This window comes from Gymnogyps californianus, chromosome 3, assembly GCF_018139145.2.
Source record: "Gymnogyps californianus isolate 813 chromosome 3, ASM1813914v2, whole genome shotgun sequence".
Classification (NCBI taxonomy): Eukaryota; Metazoa; Chordata; class Aves; order Accipitriformes; family Cathartidae; genus Gymnogyps; species Gymnogyps californianus.
This window is the reverse complement of record NC_059473.1, coordinates 65,728,486-65,746,723: the sequence shown is the minus strand read 5'-3', so window position 1 is coordinate 65,746,723 and position 18,238 is coordinate 65,728,486.

Sequence of the window (18,238 nt, the reverse complement as noted above, 5' to 3'; positions counted from 1 at the left end):
TGTATGTACACATACACATCTTCACACACACATATATATAAATGTCACAGTCAGTTACTGGCATTACAGATCAACCAAAGTGATGTCTGTTATCAGGGACCTGTCATCTCAAGGACTGCTTGCACGTGGAAAAATATGAGAGCAGCGTGATGTTCTTGCTGGCCTTCCCCCTCATCTCCCTCATACCTTGACTCACTGTTGTTATCCCCTGTTTCAGCACACTAATGCTGTGCTGGGATACTGCACAGGTCCATGCAGCCCATGTTTAAAGCAGACACTTTTGGACCAGCATTAAGTGAGCTCTTCCTAGCTGAGGAACCTGACCATATATTTGGTAGTGTTCGCCCTTGGTAGAAAAGCAGGTGGTGTTACGTGAACAAGAGGACAGTGGCCTGACTTTGCACCTGCCAGTGTCTGTGTTTGAAAAGCAAACACCCAGGCTCTGCTGGATCCATGAAGTTCAGATGGAGAGAGAGGAGCTGGAATGGAAAGCCTTCCTTGTAAGTGTTTTCTTTTTCAGTACAAACTTGCTCAAATCAACTCAGCATCAGTGAATCAGACAATTAAGGCCCTGAATGGAAAGTCAGTTATGGATGAATTTGAACGAAAATATATTATGGCTTAACTCTATGCTGCAAATGTTTATGTACATGTTTGAACTGGAAGTTGCCTGATTCAAGCAACCAGTGGGGTTAGCATGAATTATGTTAAACGCCTATATTAGTACTTGCTAGGCTGAAGTCTAGGACCTTGATTCGGTAAGCGATCTCCTCCTCAGCTGAGACACAATCATTGGTCATTAGTGTCCTGACCTAACGTGCTACAAAGATGCTATCTGGAGGGTGAGACAAAACATCTAATTTTACTTCATATATGCATGCATACCTGGCTAGTGACCATATCTCAGCTGACTCTTGGCATCTTCTTAAAAAATTATCATTCAATTTCTGAGTATGTGAGCATGTAGTCTGGGTTCACAGGTGGATTTAAGCACATAACTCCAACCTAATTGCTTTGAAAGCGCCTAATTTCTAAACGTGGTCCCTCTTGTCCTTTACTCATCTGCTTTCAGACCCTGCAAGCACTTCCATTTTCTGTCCATCATATTTCTCAACCTTAACACAACATGTCTCAATCTTGTAGTGGTCTGCTTCTTCCATCTGATCTGGTAGGTGTTTTCAGAGCACTTCCACTAATGAAGTATGGCCACAGTAGAAGTGCTTCCACCTTTTTGCCTCAGATCATATTCACCTCCATTCTCCTCTTCCCACTAAACTGCAAGAAAAGCTCTGATCTGCAATATGAGAGGATCAGGCTCAATTCCATCCTCTTCTGAAAGGCCTTTGCATGTCTAATGCATTTAGAGGTGAACACCATAAATCCCAGGCAATAGAGTACTCTGAGATCCTCTTTGATAATTTGAATAACAAACTGCAGTGAATAACTGCATGTTCGTTAGGTCAGAGAGAGAGAATGAATGATTTTACAGACTCTTGGGTTGAGTGTTCTCATGGCCGGGGAAGCATCTCACCTGCTGTAGTTCTTGACTGCATGTTCTATGTCACATGGAGGGTTCACCCCAGGGAGAGGAACCCCTTTTCCTTGGCTCACAGCCCTTCCAGGCTCTGCCCTGTAAAATACTGCTTTTGCCATAGGCTGTCTCAGAACATCTAATATTCACGTAGTTTAATGGTTATCCAGGAGGTAAGAAATACTGCTTCCAGTTCTTACAGGCAAAGGAAAGGAATTAAATCTCACATTCTTCTCTTCTCTGGTCCTGTTTCTGCTGGCCCCCATATTGCTGTGGAAAGGTCACCATGGCTGTAATCTGTGTGAATTTAGCACAGCACAGGCAGCTGGAGATGGAAGAGAGCTCTGGGTAGTGAATTCTTACTAAAAAATCACCAATTGCCTGCAGTTTGGAGACTGGGAAGAAATGGAATTTCAGATAATATTTCCTCTGGTTTATTTATAACCACACTAGCTTTTGTGGATCCAGCTGATAAGGTTTTAGACCTCTCTGCATATTGTGAAAGGAGGATAGGATTCTTACCTTTCAGGCAGTGGAGTTCATTAAGACATCTAAAAGAGTAAAGCTGCAGTACAACACAGAAAATCCCATTCTGAGCATCAGTCTTCTAGGAGTCCAATTCCCCTCGATTCAGGTGAGTCTAGGTGCTTTTTAAAAGTTTAACCCTGCAGTCTTAGGTCACAGTCTCTTTCATCTGGCTGCAGAGTAATGCCTACTCCTAGAGTTTAAAGTAATAGTGAATGCAATGGCATTCAGCAACTTACTATCAATTTAAATATGAAGTTTACTACCTGGCCTAGAAGCATTTGGTTCTTCCGTGTTTCCTCTCTGCATGGACTGTTACAGTTTGTCTGAGAGCAAAAGCTTCATCACTGTCTCCCTCCAATGGTAAACTTTGGTAATTTCTTTTGCAGAAAGAAAAAGATATTCAAAGATATAGCACCCACTGTTTATGGACTTTTTTCCAGTCTGATGAGTAGAGGGAGAAATTGACAATTTTAAAAGTCAAATACTCATTAGAACATGCAGTCACTTCTAAAGAACAATTCCCATTTAATCACGTAAGTATGTATTTACATATAATAAACTCACAGGATTGAGCCAGAGTGTCATTCAGGCTGAGCAGGAGCTCAGGAGGTCTCCAGCCCAACCTCCTGCTCGCAGCAGGGCCAGCTGCGCGGTCAGACCAGGCTGCTCAGGGCTGTGTCCAGTCTGGTGTGGAAAACCCCTGAGGAAACCCCTCCATTGCCAGACTGTCTTCAGCATGAAAAAGCTTTTCCTTACACCCAGCCTGAACCTATCATTTCAACTCACGCGTGTTGTTCCTCAGCCTCCCACCGTGCAGCATAGTGAAGAGCCTGGCTGCGTCTTCTCAACCACCTCCCCATGGGTGCTGAGGGGGCTGCTGTTAGCCCCCCATCGCGATCTCTTCCCCAGGCTGAACCTGCCCTGTCCCTCAGCCTCCCCACATGGGAGGGGTGCTCCAGCCTGGCCACCTCGGGGACCCCCACTGAGCTACCTCCAGTGTGTCCATCATTTTCCCATGTGGGGGGCCCAGCTGGAGGCAGCATCTACGCGGGGTCTGAGGAGTGCTGGGCTGAGAGATCGCGTAATCTAGTGTCTGTGCTCCTATTAATATCACTTAATATCATGCCTTAGAAGACCTCATTGTGTTTCTTCCACCCTAACATAAGTGGCTGGGCATCTCTCTCCTCCCAGCATCTGGATGAAGACAGCTGGCAGCGGGGCCCTGCTGATGGCCAGAGAGCAGGAGAGAGTCGCCTCTCCCCAGCTGTTCCCCCTGGGGAGAAGTACTCGCACGGCAGCCCTGGTCCCTTACAGGACCTTTCCTTTCAGGGTGTGAAGAGGGGCTGGGCCAGGGTAGAAAGTTTCACTCGGAGTATGTATCCTTTACTGAAAACGTGGAAAATATTAATATAGCTCAGCTGAGAACACAGATCGCACAAGTCAAGGTCAGGTCTTGCTGTGGTTTCACCGTTTCCCGGTAGCAGTTGCAAGAATTTCCATGCTTTTCTGATCTGAATTTCATTTGGAAAGTATGTAAATGGCTATTTTCATTGCTTGTACTGGCTTAGTCAGAAACTCATGCTGAGGAAGATGGGCATTTTCCAGAATTTTCACAAATACTAAAGCCATCATAGTTCACTCAAGAGATGCTAAAAGAGAGAAGAGGTTTGACAGCATAGCTGTGAAACAGCTCAGCGTGGCAGAGTTACTGGTTGTGACAAGTCAGTGTGTGGCACTGGGATACCTGAATGAGGTAGCAAAAGCCATGCTATTGGACTCCAAAACATCCTTATTACTAGCTATAAATTTTGGTCTTGCAAAGGTATCTACTGATATCTTATTCTCCTCATGTCTTGCTGTGATTTAGTCAGTAACATGGTAATCTAGTAAATAATAAACCACCAAGAGTAACACATTTCAAATGGTGAAATACTTGCTAAAAAAAATAAAATATTAAGTGTTCAAGTGTATGCAGTTTTTGCAAATAGATTCAAAGACTATGCTCACATAGAGTTTGCAGCTTATTTCAGGGATTAAAAGGGTGTGTTTGGCATATGTGTATGTATGCATAATGTAAGACATGGAATAAAATTTGAGGGATAATTTATTCACAAAATCTAACTTGACAAAAGAAATTTTCAGAAGCACCTCTGAGAATTACAATTCTTGGTCGTAGTCACTGTCAATGAGACTGAAGCATCACTCCAGCTGTCTCTAGCAAAGAGCCATGATCTATGAGATACTTGTGCATCATCAAATCTCAAAATTTAAACGTGCACAAGCAGAGAGAGAAAAGAAAAAACACTGCAAGCAGAGCCAAAGCAAGGCATTTTGGTGCCCATGGTGGAATATAAATGAGGTTTTTCTCCTCCCCCAACCCTCAGCAGGCAGCAAGCAGCACACTCAAAGCAGCATCAACACAACAGAAGAATCAGGTCATTTTGCAGAGAGCATCTGACTACCTGAAATACATGGGGAATCAAACTTTGCAGCTTTCTCTTTGTCAGAAGAAGGCTAAAAACTTTATGTCCTGTTTCTTAGCACCTGTAACTTGTGGTGAGGGCTGTCAGTGAGCCAGCCATGCCTGGTGAGACGCACTTGAGCTGGGCCAGTATTTAGGCTTTCCCCGATACCAAACACAAGGGCTACCCTACTGTAATATGCAACCCTGGGAGATGGTTCCTCTTCCTTTGCCCCACTAAAATGTTTATTTCATCGTGGTAAAGGAGCAGATCTATCTTCTGATTGTTCTGATGCTGTGATCCTCTATCAGACGATCCAAGATGATGCCTCTGGGGACACAACACTACAGTCTTCCCAGATCAGGTCAATAAATAACAGGTAAGATGGAGCCCTGTATCTACTTCTTGCAGGTACATTGCTCTGGGCTGAACACTAAGCATGTAGTGAACTAGATGCTGGTTTTCTTGCTATCTCTTTTTAATGTCTTTAGTCCATTGATGTTATTGACTGTCCCATTTCCTCCTGCCTCTTTCTGTGATAAGTCGAAGTCTTAGAAAGAGAAATAAGCCAAGTCTAAAGGATGCCTTATTTAAAATTCTTGTGGTATGAAGATCTATCTCCTAGTCTTTCACTGTAGAGCAATATTGTTCAATAGCCTCAACATACCAAAATTACATTATTTTACAGATACAGATACATAGACTGAATTCAGGAACAAGTCAGTATATTAAAATGAAAAAAAACGATTGAAAGGATGAAATACTAATTGAGCAGCAAACCCTCATGTAATGTTCACCCTTAATAAAACATTATTTTTACCATTATTACTTACCATTACAAATGGTAAACAGTAAATTTTAAACAAATAATAGTATGAAACTCCAGCTTTATGTCAGCAATCTATGGAATTGTGTAAGAAAGTGTTTATCCCAGGTAGAAACTTTTTGGTAGGGTGGGTGATTTCATACATTGCAGAAAGAAAAGGTATAGCTGTCCGAAGGCCAGACAGGAAGATGACATTTTCAAGTGAGGAGGTACATACAAGATTCAAGCTGGGACCAATATTTCCTAGTGCTATGGTTTTCCCCCCTGTACATTTCCCATGGTCTGAATTGCTTCTTAATAACTTCCCCTAGCAAATCTTCACACTCAGCAACCTAAATTTCATAGAAGTAAAAAATATGGTGATGCTTAAACAGGAACACAATGGATTCTTGGCAAGAACACTCAGTCTCTAACTTTTAAAATGCTATTAGTGAACACACGCTGACCGTTTGATATGAGGTAAACTGGGAACATGTACTTCTTTGATATCTTTTAATGACAAACAGTAGGGATTACATATCTAACCAAACAATACTAGTGATATATTTTCTCAACGATGTAAAACTTGCTAAATGGGCAAGCACCACCAATGGGCATGGTCAGTCGATGTGGTACATTCCTATCTGTACGCCAGTGTCTCTTTTCTCCATCACTTCAGCTCCTAAATATTGCATCAATTTTATTGGCTCTGGGCTGAGATCCTGTCTGATGACTCTGAGTACATTTCAGCACAATAGGATTCCAACCTTTAAAAGAAATACATTATGCCCTGTTTAATATACACTTTATAGTTTATATAATACATGATACATTAAGAGAAATACATTATAAAGTGTTTTTCCAAAGAAGCAGAGAAAATGGGAAGAGAGTCTAAAGAAAATGCCACGCTGAACAAGCAGTAGAAAGGTCTGTCCAAGTCCTGCCATGGGCAGCTCTGAAACACATTATAGCACATAGTGTTCTCTATGGCAGGATCCCACAGACATACAAGAGAGCAAATATTTATTTCACAAATTTGGACCCTGCGGTGGAACATAAACATTTTGTATGTTGTCCGTAGCTCATTATCACAGATCCAATGTTACATTTCTCAGAAATCAGTCACCTAGGGTGCACTTTGTACTGACATCCAGGGTAGGCAAGGAATAATAAGGCTTTGCATTTCGACGATAATCCAGAAGTAAGTATAGGTGTATCCCCCAGCAGCCTGCTAGAGAGCTCCGAGTACCTTGACTGTGGGCCAATCCCATCACTATTGTACTGTTTATGGTCCGTTCCTCACATTCACAGCCAGCCCTGGAGTCAGTTCTGCCTGGACGGTCCAAGAGAGCTGGGTGTTCTTGGCCAAGGAGCGGGTGTTTTTCCACAGCTGGGACAGGAAGGACTCAAGTGGGTACTCGTGAATGGGAGGAGAACTGGACAGGTTTCTGCTGCCGGGAGGAGGTAACTCGTGGTCAGTGGTAAGCTGTCATCAGAGGAAGAGCTATACGCACATGTCTTTCAGGGAAGAAAAGACAGAAATCTTGGCAGGGACCACACCTGTTTCTCCACTGAAAAGTCTGATCTTTGAAATGCCACTTGGAGGTCTCAACTGACAGGCATGAGGGATTTGTAGTCTTGCACGTCTCCAGAGATATTTCCACACTGGGGCAGAACATCAAGTGTGATCTCTAAAAAAATTTGAGATGCACAGGAGTGCACCACATCTAATGCCATACTAACCCTGATTAATTTACTCTTTTTTCTGGTAATTAGAGGCAATGCTTCTCCACCCACAGCACAACATTTTGAACCATCCCTTTGCAGTATCAGGTAACTGAAAAACATCCACTCTGTGACCGCAAGAAGCATCTATTTTATAAGCTGAAACAAAACATCCCTTAGTCTTAGAAAAATGTTATTCAACCCACTTTAAACCCAAGTGTGCACCGGACTCTTTAAAAATGCATGGCATGAATTGCATAAACTGACTACAAAAAAAATGACAATGTTTGTTCTTAAATTATTGCACAGGAATAGCTACAAATCCCTCTTTGTGTTACAACACAACAGAGGAACTGTTTATGATTTTGTTTTCCACAGATCAAGTTCCCCTCACCTCTTCTGAACCAGCCGTGTACAAATTTTGCAGTTTTTCACGGTCTGCCATAGGTCACCAGATCACTATCTCTGGCTCAATCCTATTTGTTAGCCATTTTCATTCTTGGCTGCAGTGGTAGTACCCACAGCACAAATTAGGGCAAATTTATGAGCTGCTCTAACTTGCAGTCTCCCATCCATGATACTAAACTTTTCTATTACCTAGAGTTGGCCAAGAACAACCACTCTTTCTCACCTGCATGTCATGAATCTCAGGAGAGGTAGAGTAAGATGCTAAAAGACCAATTGTGCTCACTTTATAGTACATGGGAAATCCCCAGAGGAAATATTTGGGGGAAATTGAAGACTGTTGGTGTTTAGGCAGGCATGCTGAGAAGCCTTGACTGAGGACCAGACCCTGGCTCTCTATTCCCCTGATTGTGTTGAAAGCCCAAAGAAGGAATTAATCAAACTCCTACCCATTACTTACACCCTTAAGACCCTGTGGATTGACAGAATAAAAAGAACCCGGTGTTGTTCCTTGATGAGAGGAATGGCACGATGAGATCTTCTATGAGACATCAGTACTAAAACTTGGATTAATGCCCATTAATATAAGGATGAGTCAGGAGCTGCCTCCCTTAGGCTCCCGGTGATAAAGGGAGGTAGTAGGCTCAGAAGACCATTCAGCATATCTGAGATCTGAGTAACCTTTTGGATACCTTCTTCTTATTGACTATAGAAGAAATTTGATAGACTTCTGCAGCTCTTCAGTGTCCACTCTCATCTTTACCGCCTTAAATAACTTGGTATTATCAACAAATTTTGGCACTTCACTTCCCAGCCCCTTTCCAGAGCATTTCTGGATATGCCAAGCACAGATGCTTGCAGAACTCCTTTAGTGACATCTTCTGTTGTGAAAAGTTGGCACAGCTCTCTGGGTATTATAATTTTTTTTGACCTGTAGAGATGCTGAAGCTAAGTACACAGCTGTGGCTTGTACCAGCAGTTATACCATTCTGCCATGAAATAATCACCAATAATATCTAAAAATGTGTGTCCCACTTCATGTCCCAGTGCAAGATTTGCCCGATTTTTATGGTAACTGGAGTATCCCACTACAGTTGTGTGCTGTACCCTTGCTGTGTCCCTAATTTTCCACTACCTCCCAGGTCAGGAGGGCAGTATTATAGGCCTTGGACTATATCCTTCCTATTGGGCCTGAATTTCAATCCACACAGATCAAACGAGTTATTTGGTATGGGGTTAGTTTGTTCATTTTAACTGATTCTAGTCTGGCTGTGAAAAACAGCGCTGCTTTACTACCAGCATGTTTTGTTCTGTATTTTCTGTGTATTCTGTGTTGGTATTACAGTGCCTAATCAATTGTCTTTATAGACAATAGAGTTCCCACTAAAACAGTGTCTTTGTTGAGGGCTAAACGTAACAAATTCTCCATCTCATTTCCTAGTCTTCTTACACTTGTGTAGAAGTATGAGTATCATTGCTCTGGTTGTCTTTTTGGCACTCTATTTCAACAGCACTGTGTTTTCCACTTCATGTTTGATGGTTTCATCCTCTTACAGATCTTTCATTGAGGACAGGGAATTCACGTATCTATGGCAGGGGAAACACTGTCCTGAACCATGTGCTCTCCCATACCTAATGGCTTTCCCATGCTCATCAGCTTAAAAGCTCATCTACAACCTTGCTTTCCGGGACCAGTAGCTTGGTTCGGATGAAGTACATTCCTTCTGTACAGGTTCCCCTTATACTTAGACTGTATCAAACACCTGATGAACTGGAAACCATCATCCTTCCAGTAATCCCCCTGCCTCCTGTTTTGCATCTCTTTTCTTCCTCCAGGAAGTAGTTCAAAAGATGCTACTGTAGAAGTCCTTGCTTTCAACAGCCTCAACCTTTGGGTCTGTAACTTCTCTCCTGCCCTTTGCCATAGGAATAGTACACAAAAGGACCACAGCTGTCGAGACATTACCAGCTCTTCCTACAGGCCTGCCCAGGCACTTTGCAAGGTCTGTCAGCTGGGCAATGGGATAGAAGACAAGGGGATTTTGTGTCCTTAAAATGCAAACTTGTTGTGTATTAAAAATCTAACTACTGAAAGGGTACAGTTGCATCTAACATTCTAGATAAACATATATAAAGTCATTTTCTGGTGATTGCTCCAAATATTTTCACCCTGTAGCCTGTGCTCTGTTTTAAGTTTCAGAGATATTACTATTCCCTTCACTACAAGGTCAGGACCAAATGATATTAGACAAAGGGAATTCAACTGTGGACTTACTGAATTATTGTTATTATGCCAATGGTATATGATGTGTCATTTAAAAAAAGCCTCACAACCAGAACAATGGAAAGAAGGTTTTAAAACAGGTTTCTCTGAATTTTTAAAATCAGAAATTTTAAAAGTTTCCATGAGCAAGCCAGGGAGGTACAGGCCAAGATGTCCAGCTGAAATGAACTGGAAGGAACTATGGTAGAGAATGGATCTAGTAAACTTGTGTGTGAATGTGATACAATGGCAGGAGACGAAATGCTTTAAAATACATGAGACTCCTCTGAAGAATTGAGCATCATCAAGCTGTTATAGGTGATCAGAGATACGCAGGAGCTTCCAAAGGAGAAGTTAGCGAGTAGACAGGCTAGATAGGTGGAGTGAGAGAATAACAGAGATTTACAAAGTCATGAATGGTGCAATAAATGTGAATAAGAAATTATATTTAGAGCCTGTGGGCTGTTTTTTAAAGGTTATATGTGTCAGTAGTCCTCATGAGATTGAATCAGAATTGTTGTTTCTGAACATATATGAAGGTGTGAGAAATTTTTCAAAAATTATTACCAGCTTTCCTTGCCAGTGCTTTTGAGCACCCAGTTTGGGACAAGTAACACATGCCTGTCAGAAGTCCAGGGCATCAATATCCCCTTCAAGAAAATGGAGTGAATAAGTGGCCAGTTACTCATTTCATTAGACAATCAGTAGGAAGATCACCTGAAATTGTCATGCGAAATTTCAGGAAGCCAAATTCTTGAGATGTTTTTGTTGCTGTTTTTAATTGTTGTTTTTGTTGTTGTCAATTGTGGATGCCTCAAATTATCTGTCTTGAAGAGGATCAAAATTTACGTTTTAAATACGCTCCTGAGACATAGTATAAGATACTATAAATGTTTCTTGTATTGTTTTAAGATTGTTCTTTGCAAAACTTCTATGTCTTAGTACAGATGTGGTTATAAATTAATTTCATTGAGGTTAAATGAAGTGCATTTTCACATGCTTTAAAATAAATTGTTCTGCAACACCTGTGATTGAAAGAGGAACTCATATAGACAAAGAGAAGAGGGTGGCTAAAGCTCTAATTTAAAATTGGTTTAAACCAGTTTGAAGACCACAGACCGTCTGGGTAAGCTCAGACACAAACAGAACATTTTGACTCGGTCTGCATCCAGGTGTACAAAAAAAGTTCAAGAAACTTCAAGGAAGCAACAGGTGATTTAGGCTGACTGCTAGTCAGAGGCTGTCAGATATCCAGTTCTCTCTTTTCTTCTTCTCTCAGCAAAACTCTAGCTTCCAGCCCAGGCCCTTAGCTGGCAACTCTACCTGTGTGCTGCTGTCCTGCTTACAGTAAGCCAGTCATTCAGTACTGCATTGTGATATGTGGTGAGAGAAACAGCATCCTGCAGATAATGAAGATTATCGGTTCCTCAACAATGTGTGTGTGTGCATAGAGAAAAATAGAGTGTGGGTGTTATGAAGAGAGGGAAAAAGAGAAAGAAAGATGGAGAGGAAAGATAGCATTTGCTATTGATTCATATTTACTATCAGGACAGCCCCTGTACAGAGAAAATATTTTCCCCATCAGACTGTTTTTGCAGTTTTTTTCCAAATTGCAGCTTGAAGAAAACAGGAAGAAAAAAATCCCTCTGTTTTTCCAGATATCATACCAGGATCCCAACCTTTTCCTATGTCATCACATCAACCTTGCTGATTGTTCAGCCCACTGTGATCTGCGTAAGTTGTTTTAGCAGTTGTGTACCAACAGCAAACATTCGCCTTTTGCCTTCCTGTGTCACTGAGCTTCTCTCTTTGCCCAGGAGCTCCTGGCCAGCTGCCACAGACAGTAGACTCACCATCTTGACTTGGTCATATTTATTAACTCAGTCTAGATAAACACAGCTGATCAGCAGTAGCCAGCGTACCTTACTCAGCTATTTTTCCCGACAAACTCTATAGTCATGGGGCGCAACTGTGTTATTGGCGTGGAGGGTGACTATCTCCACAGAGCTCTGGAGAAGGACGTGGTGTCAGTAAGTGAGAAGTGCAAAAACACAAGGCTCTACAACAAGCCCTGTGAGCCTCTACAACTCCTAGGAAACAACCTTTTCCAGGTCAACTGAAGAAAGCATGAATTAACAGACACGAGCTTAATTAATTCACTGGTTCCAATGGAAAATGGCATTTCTTGGCCCGCCCAAAGAAAGGAAAGAATGTGAGTTTAAAGAGGGGAAAATATTACAGCCAAAAGGGCATAATTATCTTCAGGGAGGGTGATTAATTGCCTGAGAATTACATGGTCTGAAAGCTGATGTATAAAAGTTTAGTAAGCACCTAAGACCAGTTCATAACAAATTCCCTTGAACGTAACTTTTGCCACACTTGTCAGTTTTGCTTTCAGCTTAAACACGCAAGGATGTCTTGCATTGAGGCTGCAGTTACAGAAAGGATGAGTGCCAGTGACTGATACGGGTATCTGGGGGAGCTGCTGCAGGGAAGAGAGCGTCCTGGCAGACCCTTACCACTGTAATGAAGCTTCTCATCTGCAGCGACGCTGGGGTGGGCAAAGGTACATTAAGCTCACATTTACCAAAAGAAAATATTGAGAAACAGAGAGTCAAAACAGTGAGCAAAATGATTGTGTGGTGTCGTCAGGTCTGTCTGCTGTTCAACCGTCTCTCGCTGCACTGAATTACTCTGTCTTGCATTTTCTGGTTTGCATTTTTCTTTTAAACAATGCAACTGGCTAGATGCTTTCCGAAATTCTCTGTGCAGGACTATTAAACCTCTGCTAAACAAGCCCTGGAAGAGGAGAGTTAGTTTGATGGGTGCTGGTTGGTGAGCTCTAGTTACTACCACAGATCCGTTGTGGAAGGAGAACAGAGTCTTTTCACTACTGACAGCTGTAGCATAAATCTTTATTAGTTTTATTGTGTTTGATTAAAATAGTTCTCAGCTGGGCTCTGTGTGGAAGTCAAGGCTACACATTGCCCCTGTTTTTCACCGTGAATAGGGATTTTGTTCCTATGATCCTCTGATGTCATGAGCTCGATTTTACCCTTGATGCAACGCCCACTCGCACTTCTTCCCTGACTGCCAGCAGCACGGTAACAGGCACAGGGAGATGAGAGAGCCTGTGTGCCCAGTCATCTACCCACCGGGGCACGGGGCTGAGAACAGAAAAGGAAGATGAATAGAAAGCAGTCCAAATCCCAGTCCAAACGAGCTGAATAAAGTTACAGAACTGGATAAAATAGTCCCTCTTACCTTCGGACCTGCTGTCTCAGCTCTGGGAGCAATAACAAGCTGGCTTTGTTTTTGTGATCCAGCCTCTGGTTTGTGGAAGAAGGCCGGCAGCCAGCTGCCCTTGCCCTGTGCTGGCAGGGGAGCTGGGGGGATGCTCTCTCCAGGACAGACAGTGGGGAGGTGGATTTAGGCGTATTGTGCACACCTCAAAAAGTCTTCATTTTCCACTATTTTGATGTTATTTGGGCAAGCATGAACCTTTCCAAGGAAGGGATGATACACTAGAAACAATATGCAATATTTTCCAGGTAACTTTGCCCTCACCTACTATCTTAAAAAAGAGGTTGATAATCTATTGTTGACATTTACCCTGTTCTACAGTAAAATTACTTGAGAATAGAGCAGAAAAGAAAGGGAGGCAAGCTGTAACTGCTAGTGATACGTCATTTTCCAGGTGATTTGTATTTCAGAGTCTGCTTTTTTGTAACACAAAACCAGCACGGGACTTCTTGATCATAAAACTCACAACTGAATTAAGAATTAACATGTGTGGTACAGTCTGGCTAAGCCTCTAAGAAACCTGAGAAAAATATTGAATTTCAAGTTTTTATTAATTCTCACTTCTAATAATCACATTTCAGAAAAATCTTGCTAATTCTTTCACATGTGATAAAAATGCTAAAGAAAAAGATTATCATAGTGAGTGATAATATTTTATATCAGCTCCTGAAGGGAGATGTAAAAGTGCACTAATCTGTCTCAGGCACTGGTACATATCTCCATAGGAGATGAGTTAGAAGGGAGGTAAAAATCAGCATTGAAGAAAAAAGGTGAAAAAGAATAAAAAAGATCTTTGTTGAATTATTCAGCTTTCCAGTAGAATTATTGTAAAACTGTTTAACAGAATCAGTTACTACTAAGGTTTCCCCATCATCTCTCATTTGCAGGTCCTATTCTCAGTTGTGTATAATGTTTCTGAACTCTTCATTTGGACAAAATTTTCCATGTCCAGTGTCTGCTTTAGGCTGCTTTATTTGTGGAAAAATTCAGCCAAAATGATTCACTTGTTTCCAAGTAAGAGGTTAGTTAAAAATACATTGTTTTTCACACAGTAAAAATGTTCTGGTCGCTTTTCCCTGGAGGCACTGAAGCACCCCTCTCATTTGAAACCTGGAGTAAAAATCGGGCTTGGCACGAAGGCTGAGAGGAGAGGGGTGCTCAGGCAGTATGAGTGGGCTTAGAGCTCACTCTGATGTATAGGTAGTAAACCAGCAAGTCCAGTAGTCTCTCCTCACTGGGCTGCTGCCAGCAGATGTCAGTCAAATCCCTTGTTGGGTCACGCATCTTGTTCCCCTCTTCCCTATTGACCGCTCCTGTGCAAATCCTGTGCAGCAGTCTGCACGAACCAGAGAGCTTCGGGCTGTCTGCCCAGACTGCTCCTCGGCTGGTGCAAACCGTCATGGCCAAAAACTGCAGATGCTTCTCTCTCCTTGTCCAGGAGGACCTGAATTGTAGGCATCTGGCTGCTGAATTGTCAACATCTGGGAAGAGCAGTTCGCATTTCCATGGGTAGCACCTGGTGGCATCTCTCCGCTTTTCTTTTCATGTTATTTTTAAAGATGAAATTGCAGAAAAAACTGTTTTTGAAGAACATCTCCCAGGTTGCAAAGTCAGACAGTGACAGATGGGCTCTCCCCCATGTGTGCCTTTTCATTGTGTGCTGTGGTTTGTACAAGATCTCTGCCTCATCAGTTGTAGAGAATAAAAGGTGGGAAATAGTGAATAGTGTTAAGAACTGGCTGGCAGATTTTAAGTAATACAGCAGCTGCGTATTCAGCCTAGGAAAAGGTACATCATTGTTATGTGGCTCATCTCCGTACACAGGGGGAGCACAGAGGCACGGTGCTGGCAAGGGAACTCCAATAATCCATCAGGGAAAAGGGGCGCTGCCTGGACCCTCCCAGGACATCACAAAGGGAGCCATCGGCCCCATGGGGAGTGACTGGGGGTGACAGCCACCACAAGAGTTAAGGGGAGAGGCTCTCTGGAGCACCCCACAGACTGAGGGGGGCTGTGCCTATGGGTATGGGACTCATTATGGGATGCAGGAGAAGAGCATTTTGGGATTTGTTATAGGATGTTTAGGGGAAGAACCAAAGGCAGGGAGGCGGAGCGATCGAGGTGGCTGGGCAAAAACAAAGGTGGGAAAACACAGGACTAAGGGGATAAAAGGGGCCAGTTGCACATAAGCAGGTTGCTGGTCAGTACATTTGTCTGGCCATGCCCTGCGCCACATCAGCACAGCCCATCCTGGCTTCTCACTCAACTCAATTTCTAATTATTTTCCTCTGCATGTATGCATATGGGAGTCTGAGTGCCAGCAGCTGGAGGGGAACCACGGGTCACAGGGCCACGTGTCTAGGGGCCAGGACCTGGCGTGGATGAGGGGATTTGTGTCAGTGTGTGACCATCAGCCAACATCTCACTGGCCTGGCTGGTGAGCAGAGCAAGGGCCTTGGGAGTTGGGGGATGGGGGGGTGTGTGTGTGTGTGGGTGGGTGTGTGAGTGTGGGTGGGTGTGTATTTGAGCACCAGCAAATGGAGCAGGGCATTGGGCCCTGGGGGGTCGTAAGTCCAGGGGCCAGCTACCGGAGGGTTTCACATTACATATACATATGTATTTCCCACCGATGGACCTTCATCGTGAACTGCCAGAGAAAGGAACACGATTAGGCTGTTTGTGCTGTCCGTGCATGTGTGTCACTGTTGGTGTTGCTTTGTGGGGCCAGCCATGTGTACTTGCGTATATGCATACATCATGTTTGTGCGTGTGTGCCTGTAGGGGATACACACTCAGACTTGCTACTGGCTGGACCTGGGGACATGCAGCAGTGGCAGCCTCACCTCTGTTGGGATGCCAGATGCAGCAAACCCAAATAGATACGGTATTTCTAAATGTCGAGTAAGCACCCTGTGTGCTAATGGAAAGATGAAGATGAAATGGACCGATAAAATAGGCAGGTAAAACTGATAAAAGTCTTTTAATAGTTCCCATTAGGTGAGTACTGAAACGCTACAGTATTTAAACCCCTGCCTCTCCCACGGCCTCTCATTTCTTTAAACCCCGGGTGTTGTTGGTACGTTCAAACAGAGCAGCCAGGGCTGAGGGGGATCTTGCCGCAGCGGGAGCAGCGCCCCAGGAAAGCCTCCCTCTCTGCTCGGCTGTTCCAGGCAGGCGAGGTGACGCGGGCTGCCGGCGACCCGGCCATGCTCTGCTCAAGAGCCGGAGCTGGCAAGTCACCCGGCGCTGCTGGGTGCCGGGGCCGCCAGTGACTGCCGCAGCGCTGGAGTCATTCGCCCTCGGTACCACAAGATGGCAGGGCCTGCATTTTAAATCTCTGTTTCATAATTCTATTTTATTTATTCCGGTTGGGGTTTTTTTTCAGTTTCCTTTCATTTTGGGGCTGCCCGACACTCTCAGCTACTGCTATTTACGTTATTAAGCTTAAACAAGGAGTTTAAATGATGCTTTTTCAGTGATGAGGTTTTGTCTGCATAGCAGTTTTGCTTTAGCTCTGGAGTGGGTTAAACACTTTAAAAAATAACACTGCTTTACCAGTATAACTTGGTGTAAGTAAGTGCACCTTTTTGGTACCATTTATTACTTTTTCCTTCTGGGAGTAGGCCAGCCACTGCAAATATTTTTATACTGGTATAAATTACAGATGTAGTAGCTTACACATAAAATGCCTCAGCTTTTGTCCCTGAACAAGACCTTAGTAAACTGACTTTTATTTGAAGAAGGCAGATGTTTGGGTGGTTTTTTTGCTGTTGTAAAGGTATTTCCGAAGTGTGCTGACAGAGCACATTGCTGGCGTTGCGTGATGTCAGCTCCTCCCCTCTGACCTCTGCGCCTGCACAGGATGCTACATCAGTAGGAGACAAGCCAGGCAGGGACTGAGGATGGGTTTTAATGCACGGGTGTACACTGAGCCCCCCCCCGCCTTCCTTTCCTTCATTACTACTGAGCTTGCCCCCTTGTCTGGGAGGGCAAACGGCAGAGTTTAGGACTGGCATCAAAGACTGTTTAACACCATCCCCTCTAGCTCCTTGTCAGTAGAAGGCATTTCTCCCATCCTATGAAGTGTCCCTGTTAGCCTTGAAAAGCTTAGAGCCGATACCACATGCAAATCTCTCAGGAGGCAGCAGAGAGTGCTGTTTAATAAGCAGTTATTTTTTCAGTCTGGTTCTCTTTTTTTCAAGTTTTAATGCAAAATCGAAGAGGAAAACAAGAAAGGGGACAAAAGAAGTACTTGACTCCTTCTCCTCTTAGGAAAGAGCTCTCCATCCTCTGCAAATTAAGTGGTGTACTAAATACCAGCTGGTATGGGACCAAAAAAAGACGTGAACAGCTTGTGTTGTACAAGAATTACATCTCGCTGTGTGCTTGGCAAGTCCATTTCTCCCGCCTGCGTATCTCAGTCGCACATTGCTTAAAGGCTGGTGGGTGGGCACAGGGGGGCAGATCCATAGCATAGCATGGGGAAGGTGGCAATTACCTGCTACCAAGTCCAGAATTCAGCCCTTTAAAATTCCTCCTCTGTTGTTACCCCACTCTGCAGGCAGGAGCATCACCCTTGTTCTGGTAGTCATCAGGGCTGAACAAGCAAAATAACTATTTCTTTATGCCAGCCAGAGTCAAGTATGTGGCTTTTCTTCTTAGGAGACAAAAGAAAAATAAAAACCTTGGTAGTAAAAGCAAGATCAGCAGGGACCTTGTGTTACATGGGATGAGGTAGCAGAGGAATAGGAAAATTCTAGCTAGGACTGCGGAATAGGAATAAAGGGAGGGAAGCCAGAGAAAGGAAATTATAGTAGTAAACCAGGTGGGAACTAAACCCAAATAAACAAAGATAACCCCTAGACCAGCAAGTACTGATTGAAGGGGAACAGCCCTACTTTTCCTGCTAGCGCAGAATTTGAAAACTGAGGGTTTTCAGTGAAAATTAAACTTTGAAGAGGACACTGTATAGATGGATCTATTTTACTGTCTGTGCTGGAGCTGAGGCTGACTAGCAAATTTAATACGTATATTTTTCCGATAAGAAATCTTTTCCTCAACTTGCAGTTTCCAAAATTTCTAACCTGTTCCAATGTCATACAAACACTTTTTAAAAAGAGAGACACACTTTGTGAACCCATGGGTTTTTTTTAAAAAAAAACAACAAAAAATCCAGAAAAGAACCATTTCTGAGTATCAATTTTGGCAAATAGATA